General features: G+C 38.9%; 1 pseudogene; it reads left to right on the forward strand.

Moving 5' to 3' along the window:
* Positions 1-15,247: 15,247 nt before the first annotated feature.
* On the forward strand, positions 15,248-16,095 carry LOC103074010 (40S ribosomal protein SA pseudogene; annotated as a pseudogene).
* The last annotated feature ends 3,166 nt before the right edge of the window (positions 16,096-19,261 follow it).

Genomic DNA, 19,261 nt, shown 5'->3' on the forward strand with positions numbered 1-19,261 from the left:
CTATCTCCATTGGTTGAAAGGTTGCTTTTCCAGATAGACTGAGAACAAAGAGTGCCTGCCTAACCAGAGGTCCTTTGAGACCTGCTTTAATGAATAGGTACCAATTAAGAACCATTTTTAATTAGCATAGTTAATGCTTGTATATAAACAAATGGTGTTAAAGTACTTTTTTTTTAAAGCTGAAAGTTCAAATTAGTCTTTTTTTATGCAGTTCATCATTTTTTTAACATATTTATTGGAGTATAAATGCTTTACAATGGTGTGTTAGTTTCTGTGCTATACATATACATATATCCCCATATCTCCTCCCTCTTGTGTCTCCCACCCCTCTAGGTGGTCACAAAGCACCAAACTGATCTCCCTGTGCCATGCGGCTGCTTCCCACTAGCTATCTATTTTACATTTGGTAGTGTATATATGCCCATGCCACTCTCTCACTTCGTCCCAGCTTACCCTTCCCCCTCCCTGTGTCCTCAAGTCCATTCTCTACATCTGCATCTTTATTCCTGTCCTGCCCCTAGGTTCTTCAGAACCATTTTTTTTTTTAGATCCCATATATATGTGTTAGCATATGGTATTTGTTTTTCTCTTTTTGACTTACTTCACTCTGTATGACAGTCTCTAGGTCCATCCACCTCACTACAAATAACTCAATTTCATTACTTTAAAGTACTTTTAAGGATCAAACCCCACGCCGCAGCAGTGAAAGCACTGAGTCCTAACCACTGGACCGCCAGGGAATTCCCTAAACAATAGATGTTTTAAGTGGACTTAACAGTTGCCCTGTGATCATTGTTTTTTTAATATTGTTCATTTGTTTAAGTAATCAAAGGTAAATCTTTGTCAGGACTTTGTCAGTATTAAAAGGGACACTGAATGAATGAAGCCTTATTACATAATTTTCCATATGAGAAATGGAGATGGTTGTGAATAGGTAGATGGGTTTTTTGTTGTTGTTGTTTGTATGATACTTGTAAACCGTAAGTTCACAAAATTATTTGTGTATAATATGGCCTACCCTTTTCAAGATTAGATTACTAATAGCTAGGATATGTTAATATGCTTTCAGTTACCAATAACAGGGAAGAAAAAAAAAAAAAACCCCAGCTCAAACTAGCTTTTCTTATGGTAGTATATTAATTATCTTTTGTAGCTTAACAAATTACTGTAAAATTTAGTGGCTTAAAACAAACTTGTTTTTTAATCTCAGTTTCTGTGAGTCGGGAATCTGGGCACAATTTGGCTTAGGGCCTCTGCCTCAAAGTCTCTCATGAGGTTGCAGTTAAGCTCTCTGACAGGGCTGCAATGTCATCTGAAGGCTCAGCTGGAGGAAGATTCCCTTCCAAGCTCACTCATGTGGTTATGGGCAGGATTTAGTTCCTCACAGACTGTTGAATTCGGGGCCTCAGTTCCTCACTCTCTGTTGTCTAGAGACCTCTCCCAGTTCTTTGCCACATGGGCCACTCCATAGTGTGCCTCACAGCTTGGCATGCAGCTTCCCTCAGAGTGAGCAAGTGAGATGAAACCCAAGATTAAAGCCACAGTCTTTTTGTAACTAATCTCAGGAGTAACATCCATCACTTTTTCTGTATTCCATGACTACTTAGAAACTAATCACTGGACTCAGCCCACATTGAAGGTGAGTGGATTATATAAGGGGATGAATACCAGAAGGCAGAGTTCACTGGGTGTCATTTTAGAAGCTGTCTACTACAGATGGCAGAATCATTCAGTAGTTCCCAGCTTTACAGCATACCTCACTGTCCTACTGAGAGTCTTAAACTTTTCACACTAATTGAGGCCACTTCTGAACTAATCCATGTCATTCTAGCAAGGAATGGAGGAGAGAGAAGAGGATTTTCTGGTTGACCTAGACATATCAGTGCCTACCCCTCAAGCTGAATATGAAGCTGGGTTTATTCTACCCAACCCACTATTGCTACATAATAGGGGAAAATGGAATGTATATTGGGGAGACAACAGTGTTCCCCAAAACTGGTAAAAATATTTTAGGTGTCTTATTCAGGTGTCCTTTTTTGTTTCACAGGTAATCCGTGAAGACCAAATAGATGAACTTACATTGACCATTTCTGGAATTCTAGCCACAATAATTGTACAGTTAGAGCTACTTATCAGTCACCACTGAACAGAGTGACTTCCCCAGATAGAGAACCATTATCCCAACAAGGATAACCAAGTCCTTGCATCCTAGATACAAGACATAGTATTTCTGCTTATTTGAAAATGAAAGCTGAAATCTTAAGTTGAAACTTCAAGAAAATATAATGACCTATTTCTTCTGGATTATTATAGCCATCATATCAGTTGACCAGAAAATTGAGAAAAGTCCCATTTTAGCCTCATAGTCGAACTCTAGATTCTAAAGAACAGTAAAGAATTAGGTCAATAGATACAATTTAGGGCTTCCCTGGTGGTGCAGTGGTTAAGAATCCACCTGCCAATGCAGGGGGCACAGGTTCAAGCCCTGGCCCAGGGAGATCCCACACGGAGCAACTAAGATCCTGCAGAACAACTAAACCCGTGCACCACAACTACTGAGCCTGTGCTCTACAGCCCGCATGCCACAACTACTGAAGCCTGAGTGCCTAGAGCCTGTGCTCCACAACAAAAGAAGCCACCACAGTAAGCCCATGCACCACAAAGAAGAGTAGCCCCTGCTCACCACAACTAGAGAAAGCCCACAGGCAGCAATGAAGACCCAACAAAGCCAAAAATAAATAATTTATAAAAATAAATACAATTTAAGATGAAACCTTTGGGAAGTCTAGTCTTTATTCTTTTAAAGAAGCTGGCTATGCTATAAAGTGATCCTGAGCAATGTACACCTGAAACTTACATAATAGGAAAAAATGAAAAACATTAAGATAAACGAATTGACAAACCACAGACTGGGATAAAATATTTTCAAATCATACTTGATAAATGACATCCAGATTACAAATTCTTAAAACTCAAAACTACGGCAACTTTTTAAGTGGGCAGAAATGTGAATAGACATTTTAGAAAGAAGATATCCAAATGGCTTGGCATATGAAAAGATGCTCAACATCACTAGTCATTAGGGAAATGCAAGTTAAAACCAAAATTAGATACCACTTCACAGCCACTAGATGACTATAGTAAAAACAAAGATAGATAGTGTTCGTGAGGATGTGGAGAAACTGGAGCCCTAATACACTGCTGGTGGAAATGTAAAATGATCCAGCCGCTTTGGAAAGTGATCTGAGAGTTTCTTAAAAAGTTAATGGCTCCCTTGGAGGCACAGTGGTTGAGAGTCCACCTGTCGATGAAGGGGACACGGGTTCGTGCCCCAGTCTGGGAGGATCCCACATGCTGCGGAGCAGCTGGGCCCATGGGTCATGGCCACTGCGCCTGCACGTCCAGAGCCTGTTGCTCCGCAACGGGAGAGGCCACAACAGTGAGAGGCCCGCGTACTGCAAAAAAAAAAAAAGCAGTTTACCATATGATCCAGCAATTCCATTCAATGTTCCATCCTAAGAGAAATAAAAACTTCACAGACTTGTAGGTGCATGTTCATAACATGATCATACTAGTGAAAAAGTGGAAACAATCCAAATGGCCATCAACTGCAAATGGGTAAACAAAAAATTCATAAAATAGAATACTGATATATGCTACTATATGGATGAACCTCAGAAACATCATGCTAGGTAAAAGAAGTATAACACATAAGCTATATAAGGTATGATTACATTTATAATGAAATGACAGAAAAGGAAAATATGTAAAACAGATGATTCTAAAGTGGTAGTTACATGGGAGTAGGGATCATCTGCAAATGGCCACAGGGATCTCTGGGGTGATGAAACTTCTACAATTGTGATTTTTGCACAATTTTATAAACTTTAAAAATATTTGTGCACTTAAAACAGGTTGAATGTAATATATATAAATTACACCTTAATAAAGCTATTAGAAATAATAATGTCCATACTACCAAAGCAATCTACAGATTCAGTGCACTCCATATCAAGATTCCAATGGCATTTTTCATAGAACTAATAATCCTAAAATTTCTGTGGAACTACAGAAGACCCCAAATAGCAAAATCAATCTTGAAAAACAAGAACAAAGCCAGAGACATTACACCCCTGATATCAAACTACATTATAAAGCTATAGTAATCAAAACAGTGTGGTACTGGCACAAAAGCAGATGTAGATCAATGCAACAGAACAGAAAGCCTAGATATAAACCCATGCATATATATGGTCAGTTAATTTACAACAAAGGAGCCAAGAATATACAAATGGGGAAAGAACTGTCTCTTCAGTAAATGGTTTTGGGAAAACTGGACCACTACCTACAACTTACACAAAAATTAACTCAAAATGGATTAAAGACTTGGACTTAAGAAAGACCTGAAACCATAAAACCCCTAGAAGAAAACATAGGCAGTGAGCCCCTGACATCAGTCTTGGCAATATTTTGGATTTGACAAACCAAAAATAAACGGACTACATCAAACTAAAAAGCTTCTGTGCAGCAAAGAAAACCATCAACAAAATGAAAATGCAACCTACTGACTGAATGGGAGAAAATATTTGCAAATCATATATCTGATAAGGGGTTAATATCCAAAATATATAAAGTAATACAACTCAACAGCAAAAAAAAAAAAATCATTTGAAAAATGGGCAGAGGATCTAAAGAGACATTTTTTTACAAAGAAGACATACAGATGGCCAGCCAACAGGCACATGGAAAGATGCTCATCACTAATCAGAGAAATGCAAATCAAAACCACAATGAAATACCACCTCATACCTGTTAGAATGGCGGTTATCAAAAAGACAAGTAACGGGGCTTCCCTGGTGGCGCAGTGGTGGAGAGTCTGCCTGCTGATGCAGGGGACGGGTTCGTGTCTGGTCCAGGAGGATCCCACATGCCACGGAGCGGCTGGGCCCGTGAGCCATGGCTGCTGAGCCTGCGCGTCCAGAGCCTGTGCTCTGCAACGGGAGAGGCCACAACAGTGAGAGGCCCATATACCGCAAAAAAAATAAAAGGATATATGCACTTCTATGTTCATTGCAGCATTATTTATAATAGCCAAAATGTGGAAACAACCAAAGTGCCCATTGATGGATGAATGGGTAAAGAATATGTAGTGTATATATATATATATATATTTATGCAATGGAATATTATTCAGCCATGAAAAAGAAGAAAATCTTGCCATTTGTGACAATATGGATGGAACTTGTGAGCATTATGCTAAGTAAAATAAGTCAGATAGAGAAAGACAAATACTGTATGATCTCATAAGTGGAATCTGTTTTTTTTTTTAAAAGGTCATAGGTGGAATCTACTTTAAAAAATAAGCTCATAGGTACAGAGAACAGATTGGTGGTTGCCAGAGGCAGGGTGTTGGGGGTGGGCAAAATGGGTGAGAGGGGCTGAAAGGTACAAATTTCCAGTTATATGTCATGGAGATGCAATGTAAAGCATGGTGACTATAGTTAATACTGTATTGCATATTTGAAAGTTGTTAAGAGTAGATCTTGAATGCTCTCATTACAAAAATGATATGGTAATGGATGTTAACTATACTTACTGTGATGATCATTTTGCAACATATACAAATATCAAATCATGTTATACACCTGAAACTAATATAATTTTAAATGTCAATTTTACCTCACATACTACAATTATATCCCAATAAATCAGACAAACCAGAAGAAATGGAAAAATTTTGAGAAATATACACCCTTCCAAAACTGAATCAAAAAGAAATAGACAGTATGAACAGAACAATCACTACTAGTGAAGTTGAATTTGTAACCAAAAAAAACTTGCACCAGACTAAAATTCAGGACCAATTTCACAGGAGAGTTCTACCAAACATAAAAAGAAAAGCTAATACCTATCCTCAAACTACTCCCAAAAAATTGAATTCCATTCTATAAGACGACCATTACCCTGATGCCAAAATCAAAGACACTAAACAAAAGGAAAATTACAGGCCAGTATCTCTGATGAATATAGATGCAAAAATCCTCAACAAAATATTAGCAAACTAAATCCAACCATATATAAAAAGGATCATACTCCATGATCAAGTGGGGTTTTTATCCCAGAGATGAAAGGATGGTTCAGTATCCACAATCAGTGTGATACACCACATTAACAAAAGGAAGGATAAAAATCACATGATCATCTCAATAGATGCAGAAAAAGCATTTGACAAAATTCAACATCCAGTAATGATAAATTCTCTCATCATAGTTGGTATAGAGAGAACACATCTCAATATAAGGCCATTTGTGACAATCCCACAGCTAACAGCATACTCAACATTGAAAAACTAACTTTTACTCTAAAATCAAGAACAAGACAAGGATACCTATTCTCACCACTTCTATTTAACACAGTATTGAAAGTCCAACTGACAAGAAAATGAAATAAAAGGCATCCAGATTGTAAGGGTAGAAGTAAAACTCACTGTTTGTAGATGGTGTGATACTATATACAGAAAACCCTAAAGTATCCACCAAAAAACTATTAGAATAAATGAATTCAGTCAAGTTGCAGGATACAAGATTAACATACAGAAATCTTACCTTTCTATACACTAATAATGAACTGTCAGAGAATTCCAGAAAACAGTTTCATTTACAAGTGTATCAAAAAGAATAAAATACCTATGAATAAACAACCAAGGAAGTGAACAACCTATACTCGAAACTGTGAGATACTGATGAAGGATATTGAAGACAATACAAATAAGGGAAAAGATACCCCATGTTCATGGATCAGAAGAATTAATAGTTAAAATCTCCATTCTACCCAAGTTAATCTACAAATTTAATGCAATTATCAAAATACCCATTACAGTTTTCACACAACTAGAAAAAATAATCCTAAAATTTATATAAAACCACAGAACACCCCAAATAGCCAAAGTAATTTTGAGAAAAAGGAACAACGCTGGAAGTATCACACTCCCTGACTGCAGACTATACTACAAAGCTACAGTAGTCAAAACAGTATGGTAGACCTTCAAGATGGCACAGGAGTAAGACGTGGAGATCACCTTCCTCCCCACAAATACATCAGAAATACATCTACATGTGGAGCAACTGCTACAGAACACCTACTGAACGCTGGCAGAAGACCCCAGACTTCCCAAAAGCCATGTGGCTGACAGGGTCTTGGTACTCCAGCCGGGAGTCAGGCCTGTGCCTCTGAGGTGGGAGAGCCAAGTTCAGGACATTGGTCCACCAGAGACCTCCCGGCTCCACATAATAGCAAACAGCAAACTCTCACCCAGAGATCTCCATCTCAACGCTAAGACCCCGCTCCACTCAACAACCAGCAACCTATACTGCTGGACACCCTATGCCAAACAACTAGCAAGACAGGAACACAACCCCAGCCGTTAGCAGAGAGGCTGCCTAAAATCATAAAAAGGTCACAAATACCCCAAAACACACCACTGGACGTGGTCCTACCCACCAGAAAGACAAGATCCAGCCTCATCCACCAGAACACAGGCATCAGTCCCCTCCACCAGAAAGCCTACCCAACCCACTGAACCAACCTTAGCCACTGGGGGCAGACACCAAAAACAACGGGAACTACAAACCTGCACCCTGCGAAAAGAAGAACCCAAACACAGTAAGTTAAGCAAAATGAGAAGACACAAACACAGAGCAGATGAAGGATAAAAACCCACCAGACCAAACGAAGAGGAAATAGGCAATCTACCTGAAAAAGAATTCAGAGTAACGATAGTAAAGATGATCCAAAATCCTGGAAATAGAATGGAGGAAATACAAGAAACGTTTAACAAGGACCTAAAAGAACTAAAGAACAAACGATGAACAACACAATAAATGAAATTAAAAATTGTCTAGAAGGAATTAATAGCAGGATAACTGAGGAAGAATAACGGATAAGGGAGCTGGAAGATAGGAAATAACTACCACAGAGCAAAATAAAGAAAAAAGAATGAAACGAATTGAGGACAGTCTCAGAGACCTCTGGGACAACATTAAATGCACCAACAGTCAAATTATAGGGTTCCCAGAAGAAGAAGAGAAAAAGAAAGGGACTGAGAAAATATTTAAAGAGATTATAGTTGAAAATTTCTCTAATATGGGAAATAGTCAAGTCCAGGAAGCACAGAGAGTCCCATACAGGATAAATCCAAGGAGAAACACACCAAAACACATATTAATCAAACTATCAAAAATTAAATACAAAGAAAATATTAAAAGCAGCAAGGGAAAAACAACAACATACAAGGGAATCCCCATAAGGTTAACAGCTGATCTTTCAGCAGAAACTCTGCAAGCCACAAGGGAGTGGCAGGACATATTTAAAGTGATAAAAGAGAAAAACTAACAACCAAGATTACTATACGCAACAAGGATCTCATTCAGATTTGAGGCAGAAATTAAAACCTTTACAGACAAGCAAAAGCTAAGAGAATTCAGCACCACCATACCAGCTTTATAACAAATGCTAAAGGAATTTCTCTACGCAGGAAACACAGAGAAGGAAAAGACCTACAATAACAAACCCAAAACAATTGAGAAAATGGTAATAAGAACATACATATCTATAATTACCTTAAATGTAAATGGATTAAATACTCCAACCAAAAGACATAGACTGGCTGAATGGATACAAAAACAAGACCTGTATATATGCTGTCTACAAGAGACCCACTTCAGACCTAGGGACACATACAGACTGAAAGTGAGGGGATGGAAAAAGATATTCCATGCAAATGGAAATCAAAAGAAAGCTGGAGTAGCTATTCTCGTATCAGACAAAATAGACTTTAAAATAAAGACTATTACAAGAGACAAAGAAGGACACTACATAATGATGAAGGGATCAATCCAAGAAGAAGATATAACAATGGTAAATATTTAGGCACCCAACATAGGAGCACCTCAATGGGTAAGGCAAATGCTAACAGCCATAAGAGGGGAAACTGACAGTAACACAATCATAGTAGGGAACTTTAACACCCCACTTTCACCAATGGACAGATCATCCAAAATGAAAATAAATAAGGAGACACAAGCTTTAAATGATACATTAAACAAGATGGACTTAATTGATATTTATAGGACATTCCATCCAAAAACAACAGAATACACATTTTTCTCAAGTGTTCATGGAACATTCTGCAGGATACATCATATCTTGGGTCACAAATCAAGCCTTGGTAAATTTAAGAAAATTGAAATCGTATCAAGTATCTTTCCTGACCACAACACTATGAGACTAGATATCAATTACAGGAAAAAATCTGTAAAAAATAAAAACACATGGAGGCTAAACAGTGCATTACTAAATAACCAAGAGATCACTGAAGAAATCAAAGAGGAAATCAAAAAATACCTAGAAACAAATGACAATGAAAACACGAGGGCCCAAAACCTATGGGATGCCACAAAAGCAGTTCTAAGGGACGTTTATAGGAATACAATCCTACCTAAAGAAACACCTTACACCTAAAGCAATTAGAGAAAGAACAAAAAACCCCCAAAGTTAGCAGAAGGAAAGAAATCATAAAGATCAGATCAGAAATAAATGAAAAAGAAATGAAGGAAACAACAGCAAAGATCAATAAAACTAAAAGCTGGTTCTTTGTGAAGATAAAATTCATAAACCATTAGCCAGACTCATCAAGAAAAAAACGGAGAAGACTCAAATCAATAGAATTAGAAATGAAAAAGGAGAAGTAACAACTGACACTGCCGAAAAACAAAGGATCATGAGAGATTACTACAAGCAACTATATGCCAATAAAATGGACAACCTGGAAGAAATGGACAAATTCTTAGAAAAGCACAACCTTCTGAGACTGAACCAGGAAGAAATAGAAAATATAAACAGACCAATCACAAGCACTGAAATTGAGATTGTGATCAAAAATCTTCCAACAAACAAAAGCCCAGGACCAGATGGCTTCAAAGGCGAATTCTACCAAACATTTAGAGAAGAGCTAACCCCTATCCTTCTCAAACTCTTCCAAAATATAGCAGAGGGAGGAACTCTCCCAAACTCATTCTATGAGGCCACCATCACCCTGATACCAAAACCAGACAGATGTCACAAAGAAAGAAAACTACAGGCCAATATCACTGATGAACATAGATGCAAAAGTCCTCAACAAAATACTAGCAAACAGAATCCAACAGCACATTAAACGGATCATACACCGTGATCAAGTGGGGTTTATTCCAGCAACGCAAGGATTCTTCAATATATGCAAATCAATCGATGTGATAAACCATCTTAACAAACTGAAGGAGAAAAACCATATGATCATCTCAAAAGATGCCGAAAAAGCTTCTGACAAAATTCAACACCCATTTATGATAAAAACCCTCTAGAAAGTAGGCATAGAGGGGACTTACCTCAACATAATAAAGGCCATATATGACAAACCCACAGCCAACATCATTCTCAATGGTGAAAAACTGAAACCAATTCATCTAAGGTCAGGAACAAGACAAGGTTGTCCACTCTCACCACTCTTATTCAACAAAGTTTTGGAAGTTTTAGCCACAGCAATCAGAAAAGAAAAAGGGAATAAAGGAATAAAATAAATAAAAAATAAAAGGAATCCAAATTGGAGAAGAAGCAGTAAACCTGTCACTGTTTGCAGAGGACGTGATACTATTTAGAGAGAATCCTAAAGATGGTACCAGAAAACTACTAGAGCTAATCAATGAATTTGGTAAAGTAGCAGGATATAAAGTTAATGCACAGAAATCTCTTGCATCCCTATACACTAATGATGAAAAATCTGAAAGAGAAATTAAGGAAACACTCCCATTTACCACTGCAACAAAAAGAATAAAATACCTAGGAATAAACCTACCTAAGGAGACAAAAGACCTATATGCAGAAAAACTATAAGACACTGATGAAAGAAATTGAAGATGACACAAATAGATTGAGAGATATACAATGTTCTTGGATTGGAAGATTCAACATTGTGAAAATGACTATACTACCCAAAGCAATCTACAGATTCAATGCAATCCCTATCAAACTACCAATGGCATTTTTCACAGAACTAGAACAAAAAATTTCACAATTTGTATGGAAACACAAAAGACTCTGAATAGCCAAAGCAATCTTGAGAAAGAAAAAAGGAGCTGGAGGAATCAGGCTCCTTGACTTCAGACCACACTACAAAGCTACAGTAATCAAGACAGTATGGTACTGGCACAAAAGCAGAAATATAGATCAATGGAACAGGATAGAAAGCACAGAGATAAACCCATGCACATACGGTCACCTTATTTTTGATAAAGGAGGCAAGAATATACAATAGAGAAAAGACAGCCTCTTCAATAAGTGGTGCTGGGAAAACTGGACAGCTACATGTAAAAGAATGAAATTAGAACACTCCCTAACACCATACACAAAAATAAACTCAAAATGGAGTAAAGACCTAAATGTAAGGCCAGACACTATAAAACTCTTAGAGGAAAACATAGGTACGACACTCTATGACCTAAATCACAGCAAGATCCTCTTTGACCCACCTCCTACAGAAATGGAAATAAAAACAAAAACAAATGGGACCTAATGAAACTTCAAAGCTTTTGCACAGCAAAGGAAACCATAAACAAGACGAAAAGACAACCCTCAGAATGGGAGAAAATATTTGCAACTGAAGCAACTGACAAAGGATTAATCTCCAAAATTTACAAGCAACTCATGCAGCTCAATATCAAAAAAACAACCCAATCCAAAAATGGGCAGAAGACCTAAATAGACATTTCTGCAAAGAAAATATACAGATGGCCAACAAACACATGAAAGCATGCTCAACATCCCTAATCATTATAGAAATGCAAATCAAAACTACAATGAGGTATCACCTCATAACGGCCATCATCAAAAACTCTACAAACAGTAAGTGCTGGAGAGGGTGTGGAGAAAAGGGAGCCCTCTTGCACTGTTGGTGGGAATGTCAATTGATACAGCACTATGGAGAACAGTATGGACGTTCCTTAAAAAGCTAAAAACAGAACTACCATATGACCCAGCAATCCCATTACTGGGCATATACCCTGAGAAAACCATAATTCAAAAAGAGTCATGTACCACAATGTTCACTGCAGCTCTATTTACAGTAGCCAGGACATGGAAGCAACCTAAGTGTCCATTGACAGATGAATGGATAAAGAAGATGTGGCAAATATATACAATGGAATATTACTCAGCCTTAAAAAGAAATGAAATTGAGTTATCTGTAGTGAGGTGGATGGACCTAGAGTGAAGTAAGTCAGAAAGAGAAAAACAAATACCACATGCTAACACATATATATGGAATCAGAGTGAAGTAAGTCAGAAAGAGAAAAACAAATACCACATGCTAACACATATATATGGAATCTTACAAAAATGGTTCTGAAGTACCTAGGGGCAGCACAGGAATAAAGACGCAGACGTAGAGAATGGACTTGAGGACACGGGGAGTGGGAAAGGTCAACTGGGACGAAGTGAGAGAGTGGCATGGACATATGTACACTACCAAATGTAAAATAGATAGCTAGTGGGAAGCAGCCGCATGGCACAGGGAGATTAGCTTGGTGCTTTGTGTCCACCTAGAGGGGTGGATAGGGAGGGTGGGAGGGAGACACAAGAGGGAGGAGATATGGGGATATATGTATATGTATAGCTGATTCACTTTGTTATAAAGCACAAACTAACACACCATTGTAAAGCAATTATACTCCAATAAAGACGTTAAAAAAAAAACACAGTATGGTACTGGCACAGAAAAAGACACATAGATCAATAGAACAGCCTAGAGATCCCAGGAATACACCTACATGCCTATGTTCAATTAATCTACAACAAAGGAGGCAAGAACATACAATGGAGAAAAGACAATGTCTTCAATAAGTGGTGCTGGGAAAACTGGACAGCTACATGTAAAAGAATGAAATTAGAACATTTTCTCACACCATATACAAAAATAAGCTCAACATGGGTTAAAGTCCTAAATGTAAGACCTAAAACCATAAAGCTCCTAGAAGAAATCATAGGTAGACACTCTGACATAAATCATAGCAATTTTTTTTTGGATGTGTCTCATAAGGCAAAGGAAACAAAAGCAAAAATAAACAAATGGGACCTAATTAAACTTTAAAGCTTTGGCACAATAAAGGAAACGATCAACAAAATGAAAAGACAACATACTGAATGGGAGAAAATATTTGCAAATCATCTATCAGATATGGGGTTAATATCCAAAATATATTAAAGTCGTCTTACAACTCAGTAGCAAAAAAAAAATTATTTTAAAATGGGCAGAGGCTCTGAAGAGACATTTTTACAGAGACATACAGATGGCCGACAGGCACATGAAAGGATACTCAACGTCATTAATCAGAGAAATGCAAACCAAAACCACAATAAGGTATCACCTCACACCTGTCAGAATGGCTATCATCAAAAAGTCTACAAATAAATGTTGGTGAGGATGTTGAGAAAAGGGAACCCTTGTACATTGTTGGTGGGAATGTAAATTGATGCAGCCGCTATGGAAAACAGTATGGCGGTTTCCCAAAAAACTGAAAATAGAAATGCCATAAGATCCTATAATCCCACTCCTGAGTATATATCCGAGGAGAATGAAAACACTAATTTGAAAAGATACACGCACCCAAATGTTTATAGGAGCATTATTTACAATAGCCAAGCAACCTAAGTGTTCATCAACAGAAGAACGCATAAAAAAGATATGGTGTGTATATATATAATGGAATATTACTCATCCATAAAATAGAATGAAATTCTTCAATTTGCAACAAAGTGGATGGACCTATAGAGTATTATGCTTAGTGAAATAAGTCAGAGAAATGCAAATACTGTATGTTATCACATGTGGAATCTAAAAAATAAAACAAATGTATATAACAAAAGAAACAGACTCACAGATATAGAGAACAAACTAGTGGTTACCAGTGGGGAGAGGGAAGGCAGGAGGGGCAAGGTAATGGCAGGGGATTAACTGGTACAAACTACTACTATGTATAAAATTAGCTACAAGGACATATTGTACAGCACAGGGAAATATAGCCATTATTTTATAATAACTTTAAATGGCGTATAATTAATCTATAAAAATATTGAATCACTATGTTGTACACCTGAAACCAATATTGTAAGTAAACTACAATGAAAGTGAATTAACATTTCACATTACTAAATAATTTGCTCTCTATATTATTTATGAGAACTTTATACTCTGCAAAATAATCAATTATGACTCCACTGGAATACTATGGTTTATGAACACATTTTCCTATGCATTTAACTACACTATTTTTATAAGTGTGTTAACTCAAATAAACCTCAAATTGCAAAACAAATATATATACCTCAATTTTTTAAATTAATAATAAATTTTTTAAAAATCATAGATGACAGGGCCCCTCCCTCTGACCTATTAGTGACAACTCTCCAGGATAAAGAGGGGAAGAAGCTGCAGTATCCCACTGCTCCCCTCCCTGTGCCCAGAAACACCTCTTTAGTTATCTCCCATACCGTGCGGGTCTAGGACCTCAGGTGAAGGGCCCGTAGCTCACTAGAAACATTAAGAAGCCAAATGGACTGATGCCCAAGTGGACCACTACTCCTTCTGCCACAGGGTCACTGCGGGGCCAGCAGCTTTTCTGGGTGCTGCATCTGCCTCCCTCACACTCCTGCCAGATTTATGTTAACTTGGAAGGACTTGAGCAGACTTCAGTTTAGCTCAGAGAACTGTGCTAGATCTTGATTTCTAAATGTCATTAAAGGAACTAAATGTCATAAAAGGAACCAGAGATCCTTGGGAAAACAGTTCTAGGGCTGGTGCAGAGAAAATACAAGATAAGTCTGGAGCACCTTATAGTACCATAAGTTTTTGAGCAAGTGCTCAAAAACCAAAATGAACTATGTCAAAGGGACACAGGAACCAACCTGAAAGCACCCACTGGCCAAGACCGTGACAATTTCAGCAATAAAATAAATAACAATATAGTATGGAATTATGACCCAAAGTATAAAATAAATATACATACTGATATAAGTGATTGAAAAATAAATGAGGTAGAAGAGACACATCTTCCTTACAGAAGCACTCCAAGTGATATATGTAGACCCCTTCTGCACTACCCCGAGAGGGATCCATATGGTATTGTCCTCCATTCCTTAACAAAGGGGAATTTTCATGATGTCCACAGTTCTTGATGTCCTGCAAATGAAAGAGGAGGATGTCCTCAAATTACTTGCAGCGGGAACCCACTTAGGTGGGACCAACCTTGAGTTCCAAGTGGAACATTTCATCTACAAAAGGAAAAATGATGGCATCTATATCATAAATCTAAAGAGGACTCAGGAGAAGCTTCCACTGGCAGTTCATGCCATTGTTGCCATGAAAAACCTGGTTGATGTCAGTGTCATCCTCCAGGGATACTGGCCAGCAGCCTCTGCTGAAGTTTGCTCCTGCCACTGGAACGACTCCTGTTGCTTGGTGCTTCACTCCTGGAAGCTTCCCTAATCAGATCCAGACAGCCTTCCAGAAGCCTCGTTCTTCTGGTGGATATCACCCCAGGGCTGACAAGCAGCCTCTATGTTAACCTGTCTACCATCACTCTGTGTAACTCAGAGTCTCCCTTTTTGCTATGTGGACACTGTCATCCCCTGCAGTGACAAGGAAGCTCACTCAGTGGGTCTGACGTGGTGGAGGCTGGTCCAGGAAGTTCTGTGCAGGCTTCTATGAACACCCATGAGAGGTCATGTGTGATTCTACTTATACAGAGATCCTGAAAGGACTGAAAAGGAAGAGCAGGACATGCTAAAAAGGCTGTGACCATGGAGGATTTCCAAGCGAATGAACTGCTTCAGATTCTGACTTTACTGCTGCTCAATCTGAGGTTACAGGCTGGCCTGAAGGCAAGCAAGTGCCCTCTGTGCCTATCAGCAGAACACTGGAGTGCTCAGCCTGCCACTGAAGGCTGGCCTGCAGCTCCCACTGCTCAGGACACTGAATGGGTGGGAACAACCACTGGGTGGTCTTAAGCTGTTCTTCCACAGGCTGTTAAACAGAAAACAGAAATAAGGTTGCCGGAAAATAATCAGTTTTGAAATAAATAAATGAATAAAAATATATGTAGATACTATCCCTTCCAGAAGGTAGAGTTAGAGGTTCTTCCACCCTTTGAGAGGAGATTAAACTTAGTGACTTGTTCCCAGTGAACAGAATAGGGAAAGGAAAAACACATTCCCCAAGTGATGAAGGTTCACATCCCCAGTGATGTCATGTGCATAATGTGTGTCGCCTGATACGTATGATGAAAAGGGCACTTCACCTCTGTGGTGTATTTCCCCCAAACCCATAACGTCAGTCTAACCATGAGAAAACAGACAAATCAAGTTTGGAGGACATTTCTGCAGGAAACTTTGCCAGTACCCCTCAAGACTGTCATGAAAAGGGAAGGCTGAAAAATTGTCACAGACTAGGGGAGACATGTAAACCAAATGCAGTATGGTATCCTGGTCTGGACCAGAACAGAAAGAGGACATTAATGGAAAAACTGGTGAAATCCAAATAAAGTCTGAAGTTTAATTAACAGTAATAAACCAATGCAGTTTCTTAGTTTTAACAAATGTATCATGGAAATGCAAAATGCAAATGATGGGGGGAAATTGGGTGAGGGATATACGGAACTCTGTACTACCTTCACCACTTTCTGTAAATCTAAAATTATTTCAAAATAAAAAGTTTATTTTTAAAAAAGTATACTAACTGGGCTTCCTTGGTGGCACAGTGGTTAAGAATCCGCCTGCTAATGCAGGGGACAAGGGTTCAAGCCCTGGACCGGGAAGATCCCCCATGCAGAGGAGCAACTAAGCCCATGTGCCACAACTACTGAGCCTGCACTCTAGAGCCCACAAGCCACAACTACTGAGCCCGCATGCCACAACTACTGAAGCCCATGCGCCTAGAGCCATGCTCCGCAACAAGAGAAGCCACCACAATGAGAAGCCCACGCACTGCAACAAAGAGTAACGCCCATTTACCACAACTAGAGAAAGCCCGCACACAGCAACGAAGACCCAATGCAGCCAAAAATAAATAAATTTTTTAAAAAAATATATATATATATATATACTACTAACTGGACATGAGAAGGGATGCAAAGATGAGACAGTCATTGCCCTCAGAATCTTGAGCCTGCCTATGGGAGAGGCAAGACTACAGTAAATGCCCTGAAATGGAGCATCCATCCTGGTTTGCCTGAGACTGTCCCTAGTATATAATTGTAAGCTCTGCATCATTATTAATTACAAGTACCCCCCTTTTACTTCCAAAAGTATTCTAATTTAGACATTAAATTATATGCTCATACCACCCAAAAAGCACAGGGTGCTGTGGTGGTCAGAGATAGGAGGGGACATTTGGGAAGGCATGGAAGGATGGATGGGGAGCTATGAAGTGGAGATAGAAGTCAGAGAGATAGGAAGGGGGAGGAATGGCTCAGGCAGGGGCAGCTTCAAGAAGAAAGTCCCAGAGGCAGGTAAGACCCAGGGTGTGTTCTTTTCAAGACACAGATATCTGAATTTGGAGAAAACTGATTTAGAAGAGGGGGTTAACTGGGGTTTGGAGCAGGCTAAATGGACTAGAAATTTATTGGGGCAGTAATGTATTTTCAAGCACATAGGAGGGAAAGTGACCAAACCACCCCACAAATGAAAAACCTACAAAATTAATTTTCTTGAGAAAGATCCTTTTTTTCCCCTTATGTATCCATTCTTTCCCTAACGTCAGTCTAACCATGAGAAAACAGACAAATCAAGTTTGGAGGACATTTCTGCAGGAAACTTTGCCAGTACCCCTCAAGACTGTCATGAAAAGGGAAGGCTGAAAAATTGTCACAGACTAGGGGAGACATGTAAACCAAATGCAGTATGGTATCCTGGTCTGGACCAGAACAGAAAGAGGACATTAATGGAAAAACTGGTGAAATCCAAATAAAGTCTGAAGTTTAATTAACAGTAATAAACCAATGCAGTTTCTTAGTTTTAACAAATGTATCATGGAAATGCAAAATGCAAATGATGGGGGGAAATTGGGTGAGGGATATACGGAACTCTGTACTACCTTCACCACTTTCTGTAAATCTAAAATTATTTCAAAATAAAAAGTTTATTTTTAAAAAAGTATACTAACTGGGCTTCCTTGGTGGCACAGTGGTTAAGAATCCGCCTGCTAATGCAGGGGACAAGGGTTCAAGCCCTGGACCGGGAAGATCCCCCATGCAGAGGAGCAACTAAGCCCATGTGCCACAACTACTGAGCCTGCACTCTAGAGCCCACAAGCCACAACTACTGAGCCCGCATGCCACAACTACTGAAGCCCATGCGCCTAGAGCCATGCTCCGCAACAAGAGAAGCCACCACAATGAGAAGCCCACGCACTGCAACAAAGAGTAACGCCCATTTACCACAACTAGAGAAAGCCCGCACACAGCAACGAAGACCCAATGCAGCCAAAAATAAATAAATTTTTTAAAAAAATATATATATATATATATACTACTAACTGGACATGAGAAGGGATGCAAAGATGAGACAGTCATTGCCCTCAGAATCTTGAGCCTGCCTATGGGAGAGGCAAGACTACAGTAAATGCCCTGAAATGGAGCATCCATCCTGGTTTGCCTGAGACTGTCCCTAGTATATAATTGTAAGCTCTGCATCATTATTAATTACAAGTACCCCCCTTTTACTTCCAAAAGTATTCTAATTTAGACATTAAATTATATGCTCATACCACCCAAAAAGCACAGGGTGCTGTGGTGGTCAGAGATAGGAGGGGACATTTGGGAAGGCATGGAAGGATGGATGGGGAGCTATGAAGTGGAGATAGAAGTCAGAGAGATAGGAAGGGGGAGGAATGGCTCAGGCAGGGGCAGCTTCAAGAAGAAAGTCCCAGAGGCAGGTAAGACCCAGGGTGTGTTCTTTTCAAGACACAGATATCTGAATTTGGAGAAAACTGATTTAGAAGAGGGGGTTAACTGGGGTTTGGAGCAGGCTAAATGGACTAGAAATTTATTGGGGCAGTAATGTATTTTCAAGCACATAGGAGGGAAAGTGACCAAACCACCCCACAAATGAAAAACCTACAAAATTAATTTTCTTGAGAAAGATCCTTTTTTTCCCCTTATGTATCCATTCTTTCCCT

This window comes from Lipotes vexillifer, unplaced genomic scaffold (genome assembly GCF_000442215.2).
Source record: "Lipotes vexillifer unplaced genomic scaffold, Lipotes_vexillifer_v1.1 scaffold490, whole genome shotgun sequence".
Lineage (NCBI taxonomy): Eukaryota > Metazoa > Chordata > Mammalia > Artiodactyla > Lipotidae > Lipotes > Lipotes vexillifer.